This window comes from Lissotriton helveticus, chromosome 6 (genome assembly GCF_964261635.1).
Source record: "Lissotriton helveticus chromosome 6, aLisHel1.1, whole genome shotgun sequence".
NCBI classification, from domain to species: domain Eukaryota; kingdom Metazoa; phylum Chordata; class Amphibia; order Caudata; family Salamandridae; genus Lissotriton; species Lissotriton helveticus.
The window spans coordinates 1384765476-1384793396 of record NC_136067.1 but is presented as its reverse complement, the minus strand read 5'-3'; positions in this window follow the sequence as shown (position 1 = coordinate 1384793396).

Here is a 27921-nt window from a genome sequence, read left to right as displayed (position 1 = left end):
CTTTTCCAATGCGCTGGCCACAATGGGCTGCCGTGCACCAACTCAGGCACCTTTGCGCCATGGTGCCTTTGTTCCAGGGATGATTGTTTTTGTGCAGGAAGGAATACCTTCCTGCACAATAACAATCACAAGAGGCTTTTTCCTCTTTCTATGTGTGCTGCAGAATAAACGTAAAGGTCTTTTTCCACACTACAAAATAGGCTTTCAGAAAGAGTGTGCCATAGATGATAATTTATTGGCTCTTTCCATGATCAGTCCTAAAACATGTTCCACCAAAGACAGTGTGGCATATTAGCAAGAACCTCGTTAAAATTATCGCTGTTTTAGCGGCAGGAAATTGCCGCTAAAACAGCGATAATGGACTTGCTAATATGCGTTATAGAATTCCAATAGAAGCCCAGGTTAGATGTGCAGGACATCTAACCTGGGCTTCTATTGGAATTCATAGACAAAGGTCTCAAACAGTACTGCGTACTCCCTCCCTGCTTCTTTATTTTTATTCATCTGATGTGGATAACATAACAACATAAGTAGACACGTGCCTCCCCCAAAATTAGGACAAGAGAGGACTGGCATGCTTCAATATGGTGATGGTACGGCTTTCCTAGATAAAATGCCTGATGGTCTACAGAGAGTGTACCCACAAGATGGTGGCTGGCTTTGTGCAAAGCTGCCCATGGTTCATGATGGGCCTTTGAGCCAGCATGTTTACAGTTTCTGGTTTCCCCTCCCTAAATCTACTTGTCTCCTTGAATGAGGGAGGTAGCCAGCAGCCATCTTGGAAATAGCTCTCATTTTTCTGCCAGCATGATACCAGCCCCTTCCCTCTTTCTGAGAAAGATCTCCACACCTTTATGATATGACCTACCATCTGAGGCTGATAAACGTTCTAGTGGGATAGACTCAAACAGGCGAAGGAAAGACATGTCCCCTGCAGGTGTTGAGGGGCACTCCAAAATTCAAATGATGCCCAAGCTCTGATTAGCCAGGTCATGCCATAGGTAGCAGTTCTCTTATCCACTTGGAAGTTCCATGATTTTCCAACATCGGAGGAGGAGCTGCCCACCATTGTAGCTTGGAGGAGGAGCTGCACACCATTGTAGCTTGGAAGCACCATGTCCTTGGCATAGGATATTGTTGATTGCTATCCTCTTTCCAGACTATGCATAAGTTTGAGCCCAGTCTGAAGAACTGCCAGGATTCCGTCATCCGCTCACTAGATGGCATTCATGTAGGGCCTGTGAGGACCAGCCTTAAGACCGGCCTATGATAGTACATTCTCCTGCACACTGCACACTGTGTTCCACATTATGTTTCCAGTCATAGTTTTTACTAGGGGTGGGTGGAACTTGAGGAGTTTCACTCTGCAGAATTCCATGGAGTTACATGAAACTCCGAGATATTTCAGAGTTAAGCGAGCAGGCAGAAATTAGCACGTCGTGCTGCTCGCACTGATTTTTAGCGCCGTGAGCTTGTTCTGTGCTGAAAGATCAGCTCAAATGGCGCCACACGGCATGCCAGAGGGCGTTTTTTTGCTGCTCTAGTAGATGTTCTAAACAAGCTGCAGCTTTCCCACTGCGAATGGTTGAGACCAGTCGCGACCACTTTCACTGGGAAATTCTAGCCGGATAGCACCTGAAAATTGCACTAAGGGATGCTAATGCTTCGTCGCCAACTTACCATTAGTGAGCTGCGTGCAAGATAAAGTTCTGGTATACAGCGGTTGATGGAATTTGGCCGGAACTCTGCTTTGCATGCCTAATGCGGAGTGGCCAAAACTCCCCCGGCTGATCAGAATTTATCATCCACCACTAGTTTTTACTTTACCATCCTGGTGCATTGTAGGACATGTTCCTACTGCTTCCAAATCTTACCGCATCTTGTCCACAAGGAGGGGTCTGTGCAGCATTTTTCTACTGGCTCCTGTCTTTAAACTGATACCTTCAGACCTGCTTCCTTGATTTGTCAATGAACTCAATTCTGAACTCTGTTTCTGTTCCTCTTCTCGTGCCTGCTGACTTCTATTCTCCAAGTTCCTGTGTAGCCTTCCCTTCAATCGTGGTTTCCTGATTCTCTGCACCTGGTTGATGACTAAAACCTGGCTCTATCTCTCTACTTGTGCTCCTCTCCTTCTGCCTACATCTAATTCAGCTCTGGAAGCTCAGTGTGTAGTGGCTCCATGGTCCCAGTTCCATCCTGTTCTAACTAGTCCCAGCCCACAGATTCTGTCTTGTCCTGTTCCTTCTCCACTTTGATGTATTGTCTAGGTGTGGACAGAATGTTCTCTTCGGCACTCTTTACATGAAAGTTCTGGTCAAATTATGCCAATCACCTTGTGGTGGAAATTTTCTCCCATGAGGCTCAAGAATATGTGCGCTGGTGAACTCGAGTGAGAGCCGATGTCCCCAAGTGTGATTTTCTAACATGGGCGTCTCCGGTGTTCGTGAGCAGTTGCGGTCAGATGGCTGCCATTAGAGTAGATTTGCTGCTGCCTGACTAGATTTTCTACTTGAGCAGCAGCAAAATCAACTAGAATGGCCACAAGCTCTTTTGCAACACATGGTGCCATATGTGCTGATTTTCGGCGCTGCTCGCGCTACTGGTACTAACCATTCGAGCAGCATAAACTGAATATTTTCCCCCTGTTGGCAGAATTCCACTGACTCTCGCAGAGTTTTTCCTGTAGCTCCACAGAATTCTGTGGAGTGAAACTCCACAAGTTCCGCCCATCCCTAGTATTGTCTTGTGTATACTAAACCCAATCTCCAGGGTTACCATATTTTTGCTAAGAACAAGCTCTCCATGATCATTAATTTAGCCTGATCTCTGTAGAGTCCTTGACAAAAACCCACAGCTGTGATGACCAGTGCAAGAAGAAAGAATTTCATGTCTGAAAAAGAAGCTCAGCTACATCTTTCATATACAGACCATTTTGGAAGAGGAAAGTGGAAGATTTTTTAAAAAAAAGAATCGGGAGAATGTATTTTCCCCATTGACTTCAATTTCAGGCAGGAGAAAGCCAAAACTAAGCCATTGTTGGCTTAAAGATCAGGAGTCTCCCATATGAATCGAGTCTACTGTCATGTATGCTTTCAGTCAAACACAAGGAGATGATAGACGGAGCGCTGAAACTTTTCAGACACTTACCCCCAGTCACAGATCTGGGTTGAATCCATCATAATTCTTTAGCTCACTTTGCCACCTCAGTTCAGACCCAGCCATATGCAAATCCGTCTTGACCCTGGGCCTTATGGGAACAGTCCAGCCCAAACTGCCAAGCCAGGTCTTCGCTGAACCGGAAACAAGCATCCTGGGACCAGTTTCTGGGTAACACCCTTCTTCAGCCAGGCTAGTTTGAATCAAGTGGCAATGTGAGCAAGGGACCCACGTCTGGGCACACTCTGCCAACTTAAGGCGAACAAAGCAAACACAAGGAGATGATGGACGGAGTGCTGAAACTTTTCAGACACTCACTCCCAGTCACAGATCTGGGAAAATCCACCATCATTCTTTACCTCACTTTGGCATTTCAGTTCAGACCCAGCTATATGCAAACCAGTCTTGACCCTGTGCCTCATGAGGACAGTCCAGCCCAAACTACCAAGCCAGGTCTACCCTGAACCGGAAACAAGCATCTTGGGACTGGTACTGGATAACACCCTTCATCAGCCAGGCCAGCTTGAATCCAGTGGCACAGTGAGCAAGGGACCCACGTCTGGGCATACCCTACTAACTTAGGGTGGTCCCAGGATGCTTGTTTCTGGTCCAGGGAAGACATGACTTGACAGTTTGGGCTGGACTGTTCCCATGAGGCACAGGGTCAAGACTGATTTGCATATAGCTGTGTCTGAACTGGGGTGGCAAAGTGAGCTAAAGAACGATGATGGATTCAACCCAGATCTGTGACTGGTGGTGAGTATCTGACAAATTACAGCGCACAGTCCATCATTTCCTTGTGTTTGCTTTGCTCGCCCTCAGTTGACAGGGTATGCCCAGAGGTGTGACCCTTGCTCACTTTGCCACTGGATTCAAGCTAGCCTGGCTGATGAGGGCTGTTAGCCCGAAACTGGTCCCAGGATGCTTGTTTCCGGTTCAGGGAAGACATGGCTTGGCAGTTCAGGTTGGACTGTTCCCATGAGGCACAGGGTCAAGATTGATTTGCATATAGCTGGATCTGAACTGAGGTGGTGAAGTGAGCTAAAGAACAATGATGGATTCAACCCAGATCAGTGACTGTGGGTGAGTGTCTGAAAAGTTTCAGCGCTCCGTCCATCATCTCCTTGTGTTTGCTTTGTATGCTTTCAGGAACATGACCTAACTCAAGCAAACTACAAAGTTCTGTGGCTTGATAGAATCTGTTGAGACAGCTGATGGACTATACCTGCGCCAGGAACACATGATTGCCTCCACCCATATGCTTTCCAGTCATCATCTGCTGCATGATGATATCAGGCTCAGGAGAAAAGATGTTGCCTTCTGCATTCATCAAGAGTGAGTTCACTTGGTTTTCTGAGCCTCCATGCTACAGGGAGCATTTGCATGTCTTCTGATTGCTTTTAGACATCTTGAAGCTTTCTTCAACTTCACACCCTGAGCTGGGAATTCAGAGAGGTAGCTTGAAGAGACTGTTCTAATTCCAGAACTACTGGATTTTGGTTGAAGCCCAAGCAATTCTAGAGATATTGAAATTTTAACTCCCAACCACTACCTCAGGACTTGCATAGTCTTCAGTTGTGTCATTGCCCCTGCTGTGTCCCATATAATGCAGTTCCCTAACAATGGAATTTTTCTTGATCATGACAGGTTTATAAAATACTGTTTTCACCATCTACATGCATAAATTGATGGACTGACACCTAGATCAGCTATAACCCTGAATGACTTGTCTAGTGGTGACTTGACTAGTAGGACTTCAGTATACTGTATTCAGAAAGTATTGGTGCTTAAAGTTTGGTTGGGGTGGTCCAGGGACTGGACAGGTTAATTGTGGATATATTAAGACCCCTACTCATTTTCATCCACTAGTAACTGAAAATAAATCCCTGTAAGTTAAACATATGCATTTTCAGCATAGCAAGAAAAAGTCTTACCCTTGAAGTGTATCTTTGCAAGATTGAGAATAGGTGCTACTGTTTTTTTTTTTTTTTTGATTTGTTTTATTGTTGCATCAAAGTATACGGGTACAGTGTAAATAATCTGCTGATGTGGCCTCAACATTCAGCCATGCGTGCAACGTTTTTTTTTTTTATACAACTGGTGCAAATATACATTTCCCCAATTATTCAGTACAGATCGTGCAACCATGTCTGCAGGCTGGGAGACAGTGAGCCTGCATAGCCAAGAGGACAATGAATGATAACAGGTATGTAAGTTCCCGCCTCAAGGGCGTTGGATCGGGGTCTGTACTGTCCATATAACGGTGCTACCAGAGAACGGGGGGGGGACAAAACTGTGGGAGGGAAGCATGTGGGCGCTAGCATGGTCTAAGCAGTGGGATACCGGTGACGGGCGTCGGGGGGGGCTCAAGGAGCTGTTCAGGTTGCGCTCCAGAAGGGTGGGAAGTTAATCAGGATGCAGGGGGTACCGGGAGCCTGCCCTGGGGAGGGGGACACTAGGTAAATGCTATTGGTCCTCTCGGGTGGGGGGGGGGAGGAGTAGGTGGGTCACCTGCACGTGTGGACTGTCGGAAGCTGTGGAGGAGCATGGCCCATTCCATGGATATGGGAAATTTACGCGCTCCCCTGGCTTCTTCCTCTCTAAGAGCATCCTCTTCCGCCGCCGCCCATTTACCGACCGCCCCCGTCCATGCTGCTATAGGGGGACCCTCCGGGGATCGCCAGCGCATGGCTATGCATCTGTTTGCCAACAGGAGCGCTAAGGACACGAAGCGTCTATGCACTGAGTCTTGCTTAGGGACATGAAAGATGCCTAATGCGCTAGATTCCCAGGTGGATAGTGTAGTGAGACCTGTTAGTTCCGACAGTGTGTCGTGTACCGCCCGCCAAAAGGGATGAAGGTCGGGACAGCTCCAAAACATATGGCGAAAATCTGCAGCAGGGGAGCAGCATCTGGGGCAGAGGAATGATGTGGAGGGATAGAACCTCTGTAATCGCGCTGGGGTGAGGTACGCCCTGTGTAGGATATAGTATTGGATGTTCTTGAAGCGGGCGTTCCTAGAGACGCGTTTTGGGGCCTCAAGCGCTTTAGTCCACTCTGAGTCATGTAGTGCGCGACCTATGTCCTCCTCCCATGTAGCTCGCAAGGTCGTCAGGGGAGCGTGTGAGAGTTCCCGGATGGATTTATACAGCCAGGTGACTAAGTGGCGTCCCACCCCCATACGCAGGATAGCATGTATTACTGGATGTGTATCTGGCTCGCCAGTACGGAGATTAAAATGGGGTCGGTATCCATCAAGCAACTGTCGATATCTGAGGAATTGGCCCGGGGGGAGCCCGTATTCTGCAGTCAGGCGGTCAAGTGATTTTATCTGGCCTTCCTCGAAGAGCGATTCCAGATCCGTGATGCCACAGTGCGACCATTCGGTGAAGAACGGAGCCGTGAAGTAGGAGTCCTGCCTGGGGCTGCCTATCAATGGTAATAGCGGGGAGTACGGAGGTCTATTGGGGGACATTCGGTGGATCCGCATCATGCACCGGCGCGCTATCGCCACTTGAAGGGGGTATGTGCGCCGTGGCTTGGTGCCCGGGAGACGAAGACGGGTGAGTTCCGGGGCTGCGATTCTGCCGGTCGAGGTAACAGTCTCCTGAGGGTAACGGTCCGCCGTCCAGTATGACAGCCATTGGAGCTGTGCCGCAAGGAAATATGACTCGAAGGACGGAGCCCCGAGCCCTCCCTGCGTCGTGGGAAGTTGGAGGGTTTTCAGGGCGACCCTGTGTCGGCCCTCGCCCCAGATAAGGGTCCCTAAGAGGGAGTCAACGTCGCGGAAGAAGGTTCTGGGTGGTACCACCGGTAAATTCGTGAAGTGGTAAAGGAGTCGGGGAAGCATTACCATTTTAGCTAGGGCTATCCGTCCTATTGGGGCTAGTGGGAGTTTATTCCAGAAGGCAACAGCCGGGCGCAGACTGGCAAGTGCTTTGCGGTGATTCCCCTCAAAAAGGTCAGCTGGGGAATGATACAAGCGGACACCGAGGTACCGGGGGGCTTCCGCGGACCATGAGAGTTTATGCGCTCCGAGCTCGACTTCCCGGGGGGGCAGGCTCGGGTGTAAGGGGTAGACTGTGGACTTGTCCCAGTTCACCTGTAGTCCCGAGGCATCTGCAAATTCCGCCAGTGTTGCCCCTATGGGGGCCAGGTCCGTTTCGATGTCTCGGACATATATGAGGAGATCATCCGCGTACATGGATACGCAATGTGTGCTGTCCGCAAGTGGGATGCCCCATTCCACACCTTCCAGGCGCAGCCAAACCGCCAGCGGCTCGACTGCTAGCGCGAATAAGAGAGGCGACAGGGGGCACCCTTGTCTTGTGCCTCGCCGAACTTCGAACGCTGGTGATATACGTTTCCCGATACGAACTCGCGTGGTCAGATCGGTATACAGGAGGCGTGTGTACGCCATGAGCGTCGGGCCGATATTGAGGCGCCGCAAGACTGAGAAGAGATAGGGCCAGGTGAGGGTGTCAAACGCCTTCTCCAGGTCCATAATGAGGCAGGCGGCGCGAGGAAATCTGCCACGTATCTGATCTTGAACATGGAAGACTCGGCGGAGGTTCTGGGAGGTGTTCCTCCCCGGAACAAAACCGCATTGGTCGGGGTGGACTAGTGGGCGTATGACCTGCGCATAACGATCAGCCAGAATTTTCCCCAGGATCTTGCAGTCGGCCGACAGGAGCGTGATGGGGCGGTACGACCCCATGTGGAGTGGATCTCTGTGGGGTTTGGGAAAGGTGACAATCACAGATTCCCGCAGTGACTGGGGTAATCTCCCTAGATGAAGAGACGCCCCGAACACCCGTGACAGACGGGGGACCACTAGGGGAGAGAATGTCGAGTAGTATTCTAGCGGGAAGCCGTCCAATCCCGGCGCTTTGTTCCGGGACATGGCACGTATCGCCTGGGTGATGTCAGAGGGTTTTATCCTGGCGTCGAGAGTGCGCTTGTCCACATCCGATATTACGGGTAGCGTCAGTGGGTCTAAAAAACGATCCACAGAAAATGGGGAGTATTGGGCCGGGGTCCCGTACACTTGTGCATAGTGACGCTGAAACGCCAGGAGGATCTCGGCCTGTGAGCGTACCAGCACACCGTCCGGGTTGACAATATCCGTGATTGGTTTGATTTCGGTGTCCTGCCTCGCCATCCAGGCCAGTAGCGCTCCAGTTTTGTCTCTGTCCTTATGTACCCTAGAGGCGTAAGCCCTAAAATTGTATTTTCGGAGGTCAGCGCAGGCAGTCTGATACTCCGTCTTAGCCTCGGCCGTGAGCACGGCGTGCTCCTCCGAGTCGTCAGGCCGTTTAGTGAGTGCGGCCAGAGTCTGCTCTGAGGCTAGGAGCGTCCGTTCCAAGGTGCGGTGGACCCCTACTACCTGTTTGATGCATTCTCCCCTTGCCACCACTTTAAACGCGTCCCATTCCACCAGTACCGACGATGCCGTGTTTGTGTTGTGTGTGAAGTAGTCTTGGATGCTGGTTTCGTGTGCGTCTCTGAATACAGGGTCTGAGAGGCAGTCCCTAGGGAGGCGCCAGGTGGGGACTGGTGGGTGCGGGGGGCGCCAGGTCAGACGAATGATGTGGGCGTCATGATCCGAGAGGATCCGACCTAGGTAATCTGTAGATGTGATCTTAGGGAGGATTGGTGCAGAGCAGAGGAAACGGTCCAGGCGGACCCTGAGGTTGTGTGGAATCGAGTGGAAGGAGTAAATGCGAGCCAGTGGGTGTAGGTGTCGCCATGCGTCAGTGAGCGCCCAATGCGTGGTCCATGCCCTGAAGAGTTCTGCCTGCCGGGGGGCCGGGGAGTGTGTGGGGGGAGGATGCGAGCGGTCCAGGGTGGGGTCCAGTGTGCAATTAAAGTCACCTCCCAGTACCCACGGAACTGTAGTGAACTGGGCCAGAACGCCTGTGAGGTGATCCCAGAATTTATCCTGATCCGTGTTTGGGGCGTAAATGCTGCCAAGGAGTATTTCCTGTCCGTCAAGTATTCCTTCTAGAAGCGCATACCTGCCCTCTCTATCTACTACCCGTCGGAGCTCCCGGAAGGGAGTACCTGGCCTGACCCAGATTAATGCGCCGCGCACAAACGCTGAATAGTGTGTGGCACAGAAGATCCCTCGCCATTTGACCTGCAAGCGAGTGAGTTCGGTAGCGTCAATGTGTGTCTCCTGCAGAAATGCAATACTGGCTGACATGCGCTTAATATAAGAGTAAACAGAGTAGCGTTTGCTGGGCGTGTGTAGGCCTCGTACATTCAGTGTAAGGACATTAATGTCTGAGCGTGGGACTGCCATTCTTAGGGTGTCGTGAGTGGGAGAGGGACCCCCTTACAGCCCCCGAGAGCCGCCAGCGTGTATGTGTCACGTGTGCACCTATGCGCCAAGCTTCCACAGTCATGGGGGAGGGACTAAGGGGATTAACAACAAATAGAACCTTGGGTGGGAAACAGTCCCAATACTGAGGATATCTCACCGGAGGTGGCATATCCAAACTAGTGTCCCACTAGGGGAGAAATACAACGGATATCTGCGGGGGTGGCAGCGTGTGTCGCTGCTGGGCCTGTACGCAGGTCGGGCTCTTGCAGGAGAAGCGTCTATCGCTCGCTAGCGCTTACAAGCATTTGGCAAAGTAGTCTAGGCTCCTAGACATCGCGCAATACAGTAGGCAACCATGAGAAGGATATAACAGTGGACAGTTCATCCATCACGAAGAGGTGCCAGGTTGGCTGGCCAGGGTAGCGTCCAAGGTATGCGCCGCGATGAGGGGGGAGGAGATTGGTCCAATCCCCGACATTGTTCCGTCACTGTCCCGGTCTTTTTCAGGGGTGAACAGGTGCGGTCGACCTTCCAAATCCGATGCAACCGGTGACGCGTGTAGGTCGGTCACCGCTCGTAAGGCTTCTCGTCGCTCCTGCATGATTTGCGTGAGGTCGGGTGAACCCGTGGGGGATGATGCTTGGCTTTTGGGGCGGCCAGATCGAGCACGGCTCGCACCCCGTCGTCTGGATCGTCTGAAGTCATTGTTGCGTGCTCTCTGGGGTCCGGGATTAGGGATTATTGGGCAGTGAAACTCAGTCCAATCCTGCGCTTCCTCCGCCGTGTTGAAGAAGAGGGCTTTCCCCTTGTGTAGCACTTTCAGGCGGGCCGGGAACAGCAGGGAATATTGAAGATCATTTGCGCGGAGGCGCCTCTTGACATCCAGGTAGGTGGAACGCTGGTGCTGGACTTCTCGGGCGTAGTCCGGAAACACCATAACGTGCTGGTCTTCAACTTGTAAGGGGCCCGCCGTCCGGGCCGCACGAAGCACCGCATCGCGGTCTCGGAAGTGCAAGAATTTAGCCAACATGGGTCGCGGAGGAAGGCCCGGCTTGGGTGCCCGGGCCGGGACCCCATGGGCTCTTTCAATGGAGAAGTATGCCGACCTTTCCGCCTCCGGGGTGAAAGACTTGGTCCAGGACTCCATGTATGTCAGAGGGTCCGAGTTCTCAATCCCTTCCGGCAGGCCTAGGACGCGGATGTTACATCGTCTCGAGCGCCCTTCCAAATCCACTGTGCGCTCCTCGAGGGCCGCCACACAGTGTAGGACCTCCTTCATTTTCGCCTCCTGTGTTTTCATCGCAGGCTGCAGTTCGGACACGATCCGTTCTCCGTCCTTCACCCTGTCCGCCAACTTGCGATGGTCGTCGCGGATTAGACTGATGTCCGTTGTCAGGACGCCCAATCTCTCCTCCATCGAAAGGCGGGACAATTCGATCGCCGCCAACCCCTGATCCAACTTTGCCGACAGTGTGGGGTCGGTTTGCGACGCGTTGGCTTGTGTCCATGTTCTTGTTTGTGGCATCCTCTCGAGGGCCGTCTCGGGGACAGCCGTCATCTGCGAGGTCCTCGTTTTCCCCATGAGTGCTGTCAGAGATGGGGGGGGGGGCCGGGCCTCTGTGCACCCCGCGATCAGCAGGCCTCCACCCCTCTGTGTATCCGGGTAGGCAGCAGTTCAGTGCAGGTTGGGCTCCCAGTCCACCTCGGTCCTGGGGTAGTCACTGTCTTCCTTCTGTGGGACCCCTGCTGGCTCGGGGCGTGAGTAGTAACTTGCGGCTGCGGGGGGTGACAGCCCTGGCGTCAGGAGATACGCGTCATGGGGGCACTGCCTCCATAGTCCAGGCTTCCCTGAAGACAGGGTGTTTGTAGTGAGGCCGGATCCTGCTCCCTCTCTCCTCAGTGCGTGGTGCAGTCCTTCAGGTGACCCCGGGGGTCGAGGAGCAGGCGACGAGGGTCCGGGGGGGAGCTCGGGTCAGTGAGCGTCTTCGGCGCGGCGTGCTACCGCCTCAGGGTCAGATGAGCACCTTGCCTCCAGGGTGGAGCTTGCGCCGATCACGGTGCCCTGGTCCCTGTGGGCGCCATCTTAGGGTCAGGCACCCGGGTCCGCCGGGCTGCGCGAGGTGGCAGGAGCGTACTGGCCCCCCTCCCGATCAAGGGCCGATGTGGTCCGCAATCCCTCGGTGGGCCTCAGAGGGGGTAGGAGGCCGCCGGGCCGTCGGCGCCGCGGTCCACGGAGGGGAGGGGGGGGGAGAGGGGTCGACACTCACCGCCTCCAGGTGGGATCGTGGACGCCCGGAGGGCACAGCGTCACGCAGGCGGCACTTCCGCCGGCGTCCCTTGGTCCGCGGCGGCGGGCTGGTCGGTGCTGGAGTCAGGCTCCCGTCAGTGTAGGAGCGCCGGTGTGTTGTAGCTCCGGCATAGCGGCCGCCATCTTGTGTGCCGGACTGCCGCCGTAATAGCCAGCCCGGCCTGGATCGCAACCCCGTGGGACGGTCACTCCGCTCGGTTCTGGGGTTTCCAGAGCCGCCAGCTGTCCGTTTCGTCAAGGGTCGCCGCCTCAGGGACAGGTTCTCAGTGGCGCCCACATCAGGGAGACAGAGCCGCGTCCGCCATCTTGGGTGCTCGGCGCTCGGCTCCGGCTTCGGTGAGGGATGGTCCGGTGCCTGTCGCTCGTCCGCAGCCCCCGGGGCTCAGCCAGAGGACGCCCCACTGTAGGTAAGCATCAACGGAGTATATTTTGTAAGCTGAGGCTCCCGGCGATCTCAGGAAGTGGGCAAGATGCTAGCCCGATCGCGGAGCCTCAGCAGGACACAGCCGCCATCGTGGCTTGCCAAGCCACGCCCCCTAGGTGCTACTGGTTTTCATTAAATGATCTTGTGTTGAACTTTGCAAATAAGCGGATAACATTAGCCATAGACCCAGAAGGTAAATATGTTATACCCATTAGAACTTAAATGCTGGAAGGTTCTATCTCTTGATTGGGAGGTTTATAAAGAATTATGGTTTTCTTTGACTGTCAGTAATTTATATGCATGTTTTGACTATATACATATCAAAGAACTGACTGAAATCAAAACCTTATTGATTCATGTTACTATGTTAATTGTATTAAGATGGCCTAATTCACAAACTGCATTTTGAAGTGTGTAATGTACTGCTTTGTAGTAGTACTACTTTATGTGCCACTGAATGCAGTTCACAAATCAATGGCTGGAGACCTCTGCATCTCCCACCTTTTATGTCCAGTGATTTCCTCCACAGTGGCAGAGGTCTCTGCAGACATAGGTATACGTTTGAGGGTGAGTACTTTTAAACACATTAATATTCAGAAATTACATTAACATATTTAAAATATGTTTCATTTAATACAGATTTGATTGGATGTGTTAAGTTTACATTCATACAATAAGTTCAAATATCTTTATTAAAAAAAATTTAAACAAAAATCCTTCATAATTTTTCCTATACTTTCCCATAGGGAGTTCTCCACCTCGTTAGCAGAGATTTCAACTAACACTTGAAAAGTAACTAGTGATAACTTTACATTTGTAAATTGTGTTTTAATTGTAGACCGCCTTCTATTCAGCTTGTATTTGTAGCTCTACTGAATGGTCTCCACTGGAGGGAAGTGAAGCCATCATACAACTTAATGATAGCACCTGAATAAAGATTGCATGGAGGCCATGATAAATTAGAAATTTGGTTTCATTCAAGCCTAGAAATTACTGAATATTAAAGATCCTAAGAAAGATAATGGGGCTTTTTATGAGATAAGGGTAAAGGCGGTGCAGAAAATTGGCACAAATGGGTGAAAGGAATGGAGACAAGGGATTTCCAAGCTTTGAACCATCTCATAGTTGTTGGGAACCTCAGGGAGGAGAATCCAGCAGCTCTCAGACAGTTTGTGTCTGATCAAACTGAAACTGATCCTGAGCTGCTTTCTTAAGGGGCAGATAAGTGGTTGGCAAATAGGGTTAACTGGAAAGGGGAATAGTTACACAGCTCTAGGCATAAGGGCAACAGGAGCTCCAGCAGGATGTCAATAAACATCATAGGAATAGTCATGAGAGGTCCCTAATCTCCAAACCCGGGGAGGGGATGAGTTCTCCAGTCAACACCACAAAGGAAATAAAATGAACAAGTGGTCTTCCACTTGCAGACTAGTTAAGCTAAGAGGACACTACAAAAAGTCTGACAAAGGACACTGCCAGTCACTTCTTTAATCAGGTGTATGCTCTATATAGCGGAAGGCACTAGTGAGAGGGCAGTGGAGCTCAACATAGGTGCCATGGGCATCTGAGAGAGATACCCAGAAGCCCTTAAGCATGGGTACTCAATTACAAGGTGTTTCATGCAGGAAGTGGCTACTGATTGCAGATAGGGGCATGCCATGCAAGGTACTGCTGCCAATAGGACTAGAACTATTGTAATCTAAGGGTTCTTTAGTGCATAGACTGTCCTCTAATAGTCGTGGAATTTGAGGTTAATGACAAGAATACCATTGTGGATGCTGGGTGGGGTTAGGCAATGTACAGGGGGCAAGATATTGGAAGGTTCCCAGGAAATGATCTCTATAAACCAACATTGCTGTGATAGTCTGAGGACATCCTGCTATGTATAAGGTCAGTTGTGCTTAGCTTGGTACACTCTGATAGGCCTGAGGGCATTAGCCCAGGACCAGTCCTCAGAAGGAGAAACCCAGAAGTTCACAGTGGCCTGGAAAGAGAAGGGTCTTCCTTATAGCGCACACTTTCACCTGAGCCAGACATCCCTTACACAGGGCGGAAGGCCATCATGGCTGCTTCCCAAGTCTTGCAAGATCAGCAGCCATCTTGTTTTTTACTCCCAGCCACTACAGCATGTTAGTCTTTTTGAAACATCACTCCGCCATCCACTCAATGACATACACCTAAAAAGAATGATAAGAATAGACATGTACTATGAATTTGGGCAATGATAATAGAAGCCCTGCCTGAGCAGCCACCTGCTTAACCAGTGCCCATTCCAGGTTGTTATATATAAAAATATACAATTCTTGTCGTAGGGACCGACTGTAATTTCATTAATACATTGAATAAACATACCATTCTCATAAGCTTTCATAATCTGTTTTACATGACAGCTGTTTCATGTCTTCCTTATTATTGTCGCAAAAGGTCAAAATAACAACATTGCCACCCTTGAGAATATTCAAGTCATTATTCAGGGTATACAAGGCTTGTTTTTCTTTTATTGGCAAGTTATTAGCATTTGCACATCTTGCCATACAATCAATGTCCTTGCTCACTCAATCAAAAATATGTCAATTACATTATTTTTAGGCATTGTAGGAGCAATGCGGGATTTGTTAGTCAGACTGCTTTCTTTTATTACATCCTACTCTATACCCATGATCTGAATCCAATCCTTAATTTCAGGAGTACTGTATTTCCTCAGCTTAATTAGAATTTGTGTGTCCTCTAAGTCCTTGATGGTTACAAGGGACATATTAGTGGTCTAGGCTTCGACGCAAAAAAAATGTCGGCTTTAGTAGCCGAGCGAATTTATGGAGATCTGTTTTATCTTCAAACACATCACAGTGTCTGTTAGGGGCAAATGACAGCCCTTTATTGTTAACACTGATTTCCTGTTCTGTTAGAATTGTATCTGATGAGTTAACCACAAGATCTTGAGTTACTTTTATGCCCCTTCACTTGGGATCTTGTTTTGATCATTGTTTTTTCTTCTTGTACGTTTTGTTCCCCCTCTTTTCCTTCTTGTCCCTCTTTCAAAAAATATTCTTCGTCCATCGAGTCCAGGACCAAAAACGCAGGTGGACCCCTGGCAAATGAGGCCATTTTGTGATAGATAATGTTGATGTGTCCACATTACGTTTTAGGCCCTTCCCTGCCATGGGTACTAGGCCCACCCACACAAGTGAGGGACCATTTTTATTGGGCGACCTGGGGTAACGCTGGGTTGTAGGAAATTTGTCACAGCCCAGTGATAGCACAACATTTCCACACCGTAATATGAGAAAATTGTGACTCTTTCAGCTAAATTTGAGGTTTGCAGGGGATTATGGGTAGGAAAACTTTGGGGGATTCACACAAGCACTCCTCCCTGGACTCTCCCGGGTGTCTAGTTTTCAGAAATGTGTGTGTTTGGTAAGTTTCCCTAGATGGTCGCCGAGCCCGGAATCAAAAATGCAGGTGACTCCCTCGCAAAACAAGGTCTTTTTGTAATTTTGAAGTCTCCACAGTACATTATGGACCATTTCCTGTCACCGGCACTAAGCCTATCCACACAAGTGAGGTGCCATTTTTAATGACAGACTTTAGGGAATGCAGGTAGGTGGAAATATGTGGATCAATGCAGATTCCAGAACTTTCCATCACAGAAATGAGGAAAATGTGGGGGGTTTTTAGACAAAGATTGAGGTTTGCAAGGCATTCTGGGTAACAGAACCTGGTGAAAGCCACACAAGTCACCCCATCCTGGATTTCCCTTGATGTTTAGATTTAAAAAATTGTAAGGTTTTGATAGGTTTCCCTAGGTGCCGGCAGAGCTAGGTTCCAAAATTCACAGCTAGGCTCAGTAGGAAAAAGGGCCCGTTTTCACTGAAAAAATGTGATGTGTCCAACTTGGGTGTTGGGCCGTTTCCTGTCTGGGTACTAGGCCTACCCATACAAATGGGGTACCATTTTTATCAGGAGACTCGGGGGAATGCTGGGTTTGTGGAAGGGGGTTGCTCCCCTTGGATTCCAGAAATTATTTCCATCACAGAAATGTGAGGAAAATGTTTTTTCTTTGTTTTTCCTAAATGTGCGGTTCGCAAGGGATTCTGGGTAATAGAACCTGGTGAGAGGCACACAAATCCCCCAATCCTGGATTCCCCTTAGTGTCTAGTTTTCAAGAATGTACAGGTTTGCTAGGTTTCCCCTCAGGTGCCGGCTGCGCTAGGGCCCAAAGCCCACAGCTAGGCACACTGCAAAAGAAAATGGTCAATTACTAGTGAGCTTTCTGCCACCATGTTGGGGGGAGGGGGGGCAGATTGGGGGCTTTTGCCCCGAAATGCCCCTAAGAGGGGTTGAAACACTGTGGCCATTTTTTTTTAGGGGTTTGGGGCATTGACATACCCTTTCTAGGCAGCCTCAACACCTATGTAAAAAAAGCTAGCATAATCCATGGTGCCTAGTGGGCAGATAAGGGGCTAATGCCCCCATTTTGTTCCTGGGGGTCGGGGGCAGAAAGTCTGTGGAATTTTTTTTGGGGGGTGGGGGCATTGGCATGCTCATTCTGGGCAGGCTCCACCCGAGAATTTTGAAAACAAATAATCCCTAGTGCCTAGTGGGCTTTCAGCCCCCCCCCCCCCCAGGTTGGCAGATAAGGGGCTATTGCCCCATATGTCTCCATGGGGGGGCAGAAAGATTGGGATCATTTTTTTTAGGGGGGGGCATTGGCATGCCCATTCTGGGCAGCCCCAACCCCTAAAGTTTGGAGGAAAAAAATCCCTTGTGTCTGGGGGCTTTATGCTCCCCCCAGGATGGCAGATAAAGGGCTATTGCCCCATCTGCCTCCGGAGGGGCAGAAAGACTGTGGTCATTTTTTGGGAGATGGGGGCATTGGATGACCCATTCTAATTCTGGGCAGCCCCTACCCCTAAGTATAAATTACAAAAACTAATCCCTGGTGCCTAGTGGGCTTTCTCCCCCCCCCCCCCTCACAACAATGCTGATCAGGGGCTCTTGCGCCCGCCAGAACAACTTTTGCCTTTTCAGGGGGAGAATGGTGGGGTATTGGCATGGCCATTCTGGGCAGCCCCTGACCTAAAAGAAAAGACTGATTATGCTGCTCCCCCCTCCCTGCTGCCTAGTGGGTGGATTCCTGCTTGGGGATCGCTCTCCTGGGGCAATCCCCAAGCAGGGATCCACTAGGCAAGGGTACCATTGGAAAGGGAAGATTCTCCCCTTTCCAACGATACCTCTCCCATGTAATTCGATGCTCAGGGGTTGAGATGAGCACCGAAACAAGAAAACTGAAGCTAAGTTTCAGTTTAATTTTCAATGTAATGATGTCAGCGAGCCATGTGTGTGATCATCATTACATTGAAAAACAAAAAAAAGTCTTGGGAGGTTGGGGAAGCTCTTCTCCACCTCCCGAGGTAAACATTAAACAAGCATTTACAATGCAACGGTTTCGCCTCTTGAAAAGTTAGAGCTATTGGCATTGTAAATGACAAAATTTTGATTTATGTGTTGGTTTTGAATACAGATAAATAAATGGCATTGTCACTTACATTGGCAATAGCTTAATCTCTCGCAAATGTGAGACCTATGGTACCCTACTGGACGAGCTCAGCAGGCAGCAATTACTTGCAGACGAGTTCTATAACACAACAGCGCTGTAAATGACAAGCGTTATTATCGCGGGCGGTTGTGGTACGCATTTTATCCAGTCAAGAACGGTTTGCTTTTGTATAAATAAAACAAACAAAGCCGTTGTAATTGTGTAGCAGATCTAAGCTACCAGACAGGACGCACTGGGAGAATAAACTTTGAAATAGTTTGAAACTTTAGTATGCCGTTGGCGCAAAGACAGCCAGCCCATCTGCAGATATGTTGTGTCTGTCGCGTTGTGTGCAACTGGAAATGACATGGCATGGATGTAACTTCTGCAGCAAGTATTCAAATCTCAATATATGTATGGATTATTCAGACATACAGAGAGGGGAGGCTGAGACTTACACCGAGTATATATAGCTATATAGGCGCATACACCTATAGATCTGAATGGTAACCTATGTGCCCCATTAGCTAGTCAAACATCTCATTTATTTCCTGACTCGCGTCTCTCTATGATAATCGAGTCAATTTTACAGGTTCTGGCACGACAAAGACATTAGCGTTAAATACTTTGCGGCTACATTCGCCCCCTTGCCATGCAACCTGCTCGATCGAGATTAAGGAAAGGGAATTTCTAATGTTTTCCCCATGGAGGAAAAAAGCACAGTAGAAGTTACACGATTTATACTCTGGCAGAGAATTCTTCCACTAGGGAGAAATTCTGCGTGTGCCCGTTGTACACGTGTTGTCACACCTGGGAATATGAAACCAAGATATATTTTAGAAATTACTCCTTGAATAGCCTAAAAAAAAATCGGAAACAGGCTGGAAATATGAGAATCGTTCTCCGTTGGTACATTTCCAACTTGTTTCCCTAATCAATCAAATGAATAAAATCGAATATCAGAATAATCTATATGGCAAGAAACTGAACGATGTAATGGAAATAAAAAAAACTATGGAGCTACTGAGGTCAGCTTTTGCGGGCTCACATCAGATGAAAGAAGCCACATTGAGACATTGAAAAGATGTAATACTGAGAAACTATTATGCCAGGGGATTTTACCACTATTGTCACATACCGGTTGTAGGCCAACTACCTTTTATCCAAGACACAGAACAGAAAACAATTACGAGGAAAGAGCACAAAGCACACACAAAACACTTTCACGACGCTACAAAATGCAATCTAAATCAATGAAAGGGAAACAAATGGACAAAAAGAACAGACTGCTGCTCCTGGGAAGCAAAATAAAGCCGGTGTTCAAACGTTTCTGTATTTATTTAAAACACTGACCAGATGAAAAAATAACTTGCGGTTCCTACTGACAGCTGAAAATGTTTCCTTCAATCAAACTATATCAATGAGCTTTAAGTACTAAAGGCAAAAATCAGACAAAAGTAAAGCATATTTACAGTCTGATCCTCAGCGCGGAACAATGTTGATTGACATCAATGAGTGATACGGAAGAAGGCCAACGGCCATTGATCATAGCGACTGTTCTTTGAAAGAAGCTAAAAGAAGAATCACACTGTCACCTTGCACTCATATCCTGCATGAAAACACTATGGTGGCAACATCTAAAGCGTGAACTTTCTTAGGTTACTGCTTGAAAGCAATAGCAAACGCGTAACCAATTAAAAAATAAAATAGTGAATCAGGAGAACATCTCCCCAGTCCAGGAAACTAAATCTGCTTGTTAAATTAATGTCAGAAAGACTAAGAATAAGCTTGCATGGTCCCATTTCCGAAAATATACGTGCAGCTTTCTCCAAGGAGGCATTACATGCTGTGTACTCCACAATTATTCTAAAACGGACCTCATCTACTCAAATGAAGGCTTAAAATGAAACCCAACAACGCCGTTAGACCACACCAAATAGCAAGCCTGGGAAATGGATATTACAAAAGCCGCAGCTCGAATTGACTTTCTTGCTTGCATTGAGCGTACAGCAGAGTTCAGTTGCTGTTAGGTGCATAGGTGTAACATTGATTACATTACGAAAATGTATGAATACATTGTGATTAGAGCCTTATGCGCTCAATGAAAAGAATAGGAAGACATGCACAATGAAAAAGAAAGGTGAAGCTAAATAGAATGGATGAATGGTGGAGGGGTAGAGAATGACAGAGAGATTGCAACATGGTTAGAACAGATCCTTTACGACAAGAGAAGGTGGTGTCTAATTCAATTACACTGTCAAATAGACTGGCGGGTGAGTGTGGCCGTGTATCTCTGTGTGTGGCTGTCTCTTGGGCGTATCTGTATTTGTGCGGATGCCTCGTGCATATCTGTATGTCTTTTGGGTGGCTATGTGTGTGGATGAGGTGGGTGGGGGCCAGCAGGGCGAGCTACAGTGCAGGGAGGATTTAGATGGAAATGAGGGAAGCGAGACGATCGAAAGAGGACGAGAGAAAGATGTGCCGAAACAGACTTCGAAAGAGGGGAACATGAAGGAGAGAGAGTGATTGGCGAAATGAGAGCCATCGAAAGGGGGGGGGGCATGAGGGAAAGAGAGAGTGGCACAGGACGAGCGAATGGGGAGAGGGGTACTAGAAAGGGTATTAGGGGGACTCAGTCTGAGAGAAGTGAAGGGAGAGGTGAGGGGCAGGAGAGAGCGGGTATCTCGAGACAGCGTTTCTCAAGCTGCTGATCCGGTCGCATAGCTGCCGGTGGTGCAGCGGCACTGGAGCCACTCTGTGCACTAAACGATAATTCATACACTCATTCTTTGCTAAGGGAGATAGTAAACACGGCGAGTTGGAGCAATTTAAAGGCACTGTGCGACGGCGTAAACCTGGCACCATGCAATGTGCTACATTAAGGTTTGGCCAGATGTACATAAGCTTTCAGACGGGGGCACGGGGCAATGTCTGAGCAGTCTGTTTGTCCCTTACTGTGGAGAAATATCGAAGCAGACATCCCGGTCCTCCCAGAGCGCATCAAGCACGGACAGCAAAAGTGTTAGAGAGACGTCGTTTGGATCAGCTACATCAGTTTTAAACTGCTCGCGCTACAAGTCTCTTTCCTGGCTTGCTTGACAGGAAGAAAGCATAGAGTACTAAATCCCAGGAAAAAGAAACCAGTGGACACCATGAAAACAAGCACCTACGGGCACACGGGGAGGGGGGGCGGGTACGGACAGCGGGAGTGGGGCGGGCGGGAACGGCGCATGGACAGCGGGGGGGGCGGGAAAGGAATGTACTCACCTGGACTTCTTGCGGAGGCCGTGATATGCATAATGACGGACACAAACACCCAAAAAAAAAACGAAACTCCGCCCACCGCCCGATGACTACACAGAGGGAACGCCCAGGGAAAAAATCTCGGGAACGCCCCCGAATCTGGTCCGTGAATGACGGACAGATCTCTGTTCCAATGGCTAGCCTCCATTTATGGAGCTAGCCAATGGAACAGAGGGCGTATTCAAGTGTCCCTTACTGAAGACTACAGATTTCTCTGGAGGCGGAGCTAAAGCTCCGTGCTCCAGTCGAAACCTAAAAAGGGAATCCCTCTGCTGTCTGCAACAGAGGGATTTTGTGTGCCTGTGCACATGACGGAACCGTTCCGCCATGAGCACTGAAGGGGTTAAGAGCGCTGTTGTATTGTAGCTGTACATGTGGATGACTCAGGTCATCATGGCCAACTCTTAACTAGTGCAGACTGATAATTACAATAAAAAATGTGCTAGTACTGTTTTTCAAAGGCCACAAGATGGCACTAGCGTACAGCGGGAGGTATAGGATTCTCAATATGTGATGACATGGAAATATCCTGCTATTACAGAAACTCATGCAAGCCAAAGGAAGTTCAGAGATTTGAAGACTGAAACTCAAAATCACACACCCGCCTAATAAATGTAATAAGCACCACCTGCTCAAATCATAGCATCAAACAGATGTGTATGTCCAGCCGCAAAATGAAGCTTCTATTTACATGCCAAAAACTGGGACAGTCTAACTGCAGTAAAAGAGGGGCCTAATTGGAGAACTGTACAAGGAGAAGGAAGAGGCGGGATGAGATGTGGCCTAGCCACCAGAGCTGTATATTTTACTGACTACCTTCTCCAATATCCTCCTGATAAATTAATTTACTTTTGTGTCACTACCCCCTTCTCCAATAGCCTAATCATTTAATTTACTTTTAAAGAGTGCGTGACGCGTCATGATCATGATGAACCTTGAAGTGAAGTTACAGCTGCCTCCGTGGCCGCAGAGCTCAGCTATAAGGCAGCTGGGATCATGATCCCCGCTGGTGCCCCTCTCACATCCTATAGTCGGCCCTGGGACGTGTCATGCTACTACTAAGTGTGAGTGACATTATACAGTTCGCAAGAAATTGTGACTCATAGTCGTTGAATGTCACTCATAATTATACTGAAATTATGAAAATGTCACCCAAGTAACCTGAAACCTTGGCAGTTATGCTTTATAATGATAATGCAAGTAACTGAGGATTTATGATCATATACAGGAAGGAGGCCTTTTTAGGTACCAGCCCCTGGCCATTCCTGAAGCTGGAAATATTAACACATTGACTGGTATCTCCCTTAGAGAAGTGCCAGTCCTATCTGGAATATTCCAAACAATATTTACTAGCGCCACAGCCAAGTGCAACACCAGCTGCATAATAAATGTTGCGTATTCATCTTTTTCCTTTAAATTTTCCTTAACATCATGACGTTGATGATTCTTTAGCATGAAGTGTTCGGTTTCCATATTCATTTTTCAATGAATAAGCCTATGGGCGAGGTTCTGCTCTTGTCCACGAGGTGGCAGTGGTACCCCATTTTGACAAGGAGTGCAGTGGCACAATTACTTGGCACTTTCCCAGGCCTAAGGCTGGCTATTTCCAGACCTATCGATCGATCTAATTGCAATGGGTTTCAGCCAATAGCAGCTCAGCGGTGCATCTCCCGTTGTGTTGTGTGTGTTGCTGCCTCTGCAGTTACTGCTGAAAGCATGTTCTCTCTCTCTCTCTCTCTCTTTGTCTCTTGGGAACACTTTTTGCTGGGAACTGTAGAGTGACGTTTCAATTTCAGACATGAAATGTGTGTGAAAGTTGAGAGGAGGAGGAGGTTGATAGTAACAGGAGCTTCTCTGTCCTTGGGTTTGTAAAGATGAAGTAGTGGAAAAGCTTGCTGAAAGATGTGGCTGTGTTAAAGGAAGATGAGCGCTTTAATGAGCTCACGTTTCACAAGTCCGGCGTCCTTCGCGCTACTGCGCAACAACTGCACAGGCGCACTGGGGCCCGGTACACTGCGTCAGAGCTGGCCTTCGCTCTGAGAGCGCCCTGGGCGAAACCAAATGTGGCGTGGGCCCAGCTCACACAAGCTAAAGGCCAGCCAGCCTTGCACTGCATGGTAATCTGATGCCACAGACAATAATTGTTGCTGTATATTACTATTTATATATTAACAATGTAGACACTTGTCATCTGCATAGCTAGTGTATGTGTTAAAAAGTGTAAACTTAGCCAGAAAATTAAAATACCCCCCACTCGGCCCATACCTCTAATTACGTTAGCATATGAAGCGAGCAAACCCACTCTTCCTTAGAACAGTTCCTTTCTCCTTTTCTTTTTCTATCTACCTGTACATCCGTCCTTGAATCCATCTGTACATGCTTTCACCTTCCCATCCATCCCCCCACCCATCTCATCATCTATCCATCCTTTAACTCTTCCTTCCACCCAACTGTCCATTTTTACCTCCTTCAATCTATTAAACTTGCTGCTAAAGTGGGGGGTGGAGGGAGAGGGGGGGGGGGGTTAGGCTCTGGCTTGGAAATAACTCTTCTATACAAAGCTTAAGGAATGATTGAAGACTGTGCACATATGAAACGATAAAAAGAAGGGGGAAGATGAGTTGGAAAAAGTGTTAGAGATAAGCTCTTACTTTCTTTTGGTGCGGTGGGTGTTTTACCTTTCAAAGGGAAATGTTATGGGGCTTATTTACAAGCCCCTTGCGCCGCCAGTATGCCACTTTGCGTGACACCGTCATCTCAACCAGCTGCTCGATAGTTACAAGAACACGTAAAGCCACCTTGCGTGGCTTTACATGTGTGTGTAAATATTGCCCCTTCTCACGCAACACTTTGCGTGAAATTGGCGTGACATGGGTGTAGCTGTGGGTGTTTCCACGCAACACCCATGTATTCTGATGCATTTCCAGATTTACGAGCAATTGTAAACCTGGAAATACGTCAGAATGCTATGCCACCCCAGCCGTGGCGTAGCGAGGCGCAACATGGAGACATTTTTATATTTCTCATGGTTTTTTCCTCTTTCAATGCATGCTGCATCTTACAGCACGCATGCAAATAGGAAATCGCCTCAATTGTTTTTGTGCAGGAAGGTGTCCCTTCCTGCACAAAAACAATCTCCCCATGACGCAAGCATCCTTGCGCATGGCAGCCGATTGTGCACCAGCACAGGGGAAAGCACAGGGATGCAACATATTGTTTTAAATATAACATATCCCTGTGCTTTGAAAGTGAACCAGTGCAGCTCAACCAAATGGTTTGCGGCGTGCACTGAGTCACTTTAATTGTAACTATGGCCCTCAGTGTTTATTTCACCTCTCCTTGCAGCTCCGCAGGTACCCGCTGGGACACAGGGAACTCCGTGCTCTACCAACCACTTGGAGATTATCTTTCAGTTCCCCTCTCCTCCATCGCTCCCCACATCAGCAGCAGTTCAGGGGGCAAGGAACCATTCAATGTCAATGATGCTACCTAGTCTTCCTAACACCTAGGCCATTTGGGAGGCTAGATTTTCACGCCTACTTGGCAAGATCAATGTTACGCACACATCAGAGAAGGTCTGCCATGGCTCCAGGGCAGCTCCAGCTGCCTTCCCGGCGAGCCAGGGACTAAGTCGCCAGGTAGGGTTGCCCCCTGGGCAGCGGCGACCTTCACCCAAGGCCCTTGTGAGGACAGGCCCAAATCCAGGCTGGGTCTCATAAAGAAAGGGTTGTATTTCAGAATATCTTTTGCAGATATATCACCCAGGATAAATATTGTATCCAAAATATAGTTTACAAAAAATATTGACTGATTGGATGTAGACTTTCTGTTGTGGACTCTAATGGGGTGATAGTTTTCTAAACAATATTTAGGAGACAATGTTTATGTGACATGATATGCTGACTGCAATATCTTGGTACCACATCAGAGAAAGAAAAAGGGGAAGAAATTTGGATGAGGCACCATTGCTAAATTGATAACCCCGCGGTCCCTTATCCTCACCAGAAAGCTTCTTAACTCTCTACTCTGGGGTGAGCTTAGTGGACATTGATCTGAGCAGCCTGACTTCGATAGAGGTTGGCTGTGTGCTTGGCAGAATCTTCAGCTATGGAAGGTATGTTGATCCCTGCAGCCATGGCCTTGGGTACTTATCAAGGGATCTGTCGAGAAGAGAAGCTGTGTGGCTGTTGTGTTTCCTTGCAGGCATGGAGCCCCTCCTCTTGCTGCTTACCTGAAAGATTCCTGGGCAGGAATGGAATTACTAAAGAATGACTGCCACTGTGGCCTGTTGTTTCTAAAGTCTAAAGCCTGTCAACTTCATAGTTCCTTATTCTAATTCTTAGGATTTTTTTAACAGCCAGCTTTCTTTAATTATACTTGTGACATACATGACAGAAGCTTGATGTCTGGAAGATATTTGCCACTTGAGCAATAGCTCAGATGTCTGGAGGTTGAACACGTGAGTTCTCTCAAACAGCAACATTTGGGAGCTCTGTACCTAGTCCACTGGTGGTTTGTCACTCAGGAACACACTCCACTAGTTGAATTGGGGTTTCAATCAGCTCTGAATCGAAGGTCGCTCCATAAAGGGCAGTTAATAATCTTCCATCTGGGAACTCTGAGACAGATTTCTCAGCAGTCTGGCTAATACAAAGTCACCAGAAGTGACGCAAACCAGCGCAAAGTGTTGATTTGGGATTTACCTTCCAGCGCAAAACTTGTTCTGCAATGGAATTTGCTTAGAAGTTAAACAAAACCACAGTTTGGCTCTGCCTTGTGTTACTTTGCATCAAGGGGGAACCCCATAGGTGTTACTTGGGCATTTTTATGTAACCATCCATGATTTATGACTCAAAGCTCTATCTAATAACAACTGATGATAGGGCTGTGTGCCTGAAAATATGCCCCCTCGAGGCAGGTAGAAAGAAGGAGAAAAGTTTTCTTTTTTCCAAATGTTTCTGACTTTGCTTGTGTGCTGTACTGTACAAAGTGGAAAAAGCTTTAAAGTAAGTCTAGTCATAGTATGTTGTACTTGATTCTTATGCTTCCAGCTCAAAACCTTTGCTAGACTCATGCAGACACATTTGCACTCTGGTGCAAAGATGTATGTAGTGATAGTCAGCCAAAAAATGCACCAATACTTGGGAAGAGAGCATCAGTGCCATATTGTAAGAAATATGGCACTATCCTTCTCGCTCCCACTGAATTTGCATGAGATATTAGTAAGCCTGCCCTTCTGTTTATATCTTCAGGTAATCCTCTGTAAGTCAGACATACGACCGTATTTAGTGTTTCGCAGAAGAGAAACCCATTCCCAAGCATGACAGGAATTCCACCTGCCATATTACAAGTGACATGGGTTATAATGGTCTTGTAATATGGCAGATGGAATAGCCGTCACATATGGGATGGAGTATCCGGTCACCAAACTCTAAATAAGGCCCCAATGCCAGTGTTGTAAACAAAGCACTGTGGAACTCAAACAAAAATGTATAATCCAGATGTCAGATCCCTTTTCAGAGGGCAAAGGGGGGCAAAGGGGCCACTCTGCTTTCTGCCACTCCTTCTGCAGGGTAGATGTTCGGTTGGTCCGTCGATGGGGGTGGCTATGACAATCCTGTCTGGGGTCCCCCACCTGGGTGATGCTGTACAGGTGATTCCATGGTGGCTTCACTTCTCCGGCAAGGAGCAGAATAAGTTGCAGTCCTTGGTGCTGGTAACCCCCTCTGACATTCGGGGTCACCGAAACTCACAGTTCACGGGCCCGGCCCAATCAGCATGGTGATATTCTCCATGGTGTCTTCTCATGCCATATTGGGTCACAGCCTCACTACCACATAAGGCTATGGCCCTTACTACACAGCAGTCTTTTCTGCCGCTGCACCTCTTGATATATGGGGTTTCCGCCTTGCTACTACACAGGGCTCCACCTCAATCACCGCAGCATGACACAGGGCTAAATTCACGGTGGCCCTCTCCTGGATGTGGGGGTTTCTGGCCTTGTCTTGCCCTGCACATGGGCAATGACCTAATTGGTGCAGCAGGCATTTCCTCACACCTCACACAAGGAGTCCCCTCAACAGATCTCCCCACTGTACCCCCTCTCTCCAGCTCTATCCTCTTCCTCACAGAGCACACTGGTCTAGGCAAGTAGGCAGGCGCTGGTGCTCCAGGTCCAGGTCTTCATTTCCCTGGGAGCTATCCCCTCATCTAGCAGGGAGACTAGCAGGCCTTGGCCCTCTATCCTGGTCGCAGGCAGAAGTCTTGCAGAGGTAACCCTCCTTGTACAGCCCATCTGGCTGCTTGGCAGATGACAATTTTTGGGGGACTCAAACTCCCCTTATAGTCCATTTCCAAACATAAAATGGGATTTGGGGTCTGCGTCTTTGAAATTTTATGTTGGGGTTCTGCTTCTTTTGGAGTATTTGCTCCTCTGCTTTTTCTTCTTCTTGAAAAGCAGTCTTTCACTGCAGGAGTGACTCCAAAGCAGATACTCCCGCAGCCCAGGCCATGGGAGTGACCAGAGTTTACACCTTCATGTCAGGCACAATATGTGCCTCAAAAGGTTAACCCAGGGCCCCCAGCCCTACTTTTTATGATTCCTTTATCCGACTCCTCTCCTTCCTGAAATGGGCTTAGGCCCCTTCCTTGTGACCTCTCACTGAATCAAAGAGCCCCCTTTGAAGTGTACAGGGGACGCTACACTCTCACCTCCCCAGTGTGTGTACCACCCAGCTTACAGGAATGCAGCACTAAACTAATCTGTCTGTGGGGATCTCTCTATCTCCTCCCTATGTTTCACCATGCAGGCCTGGGTCTCCCAGAATAGAATCCAGGGCCCTCCCTGTATTGTACCATCCACAGGCAGC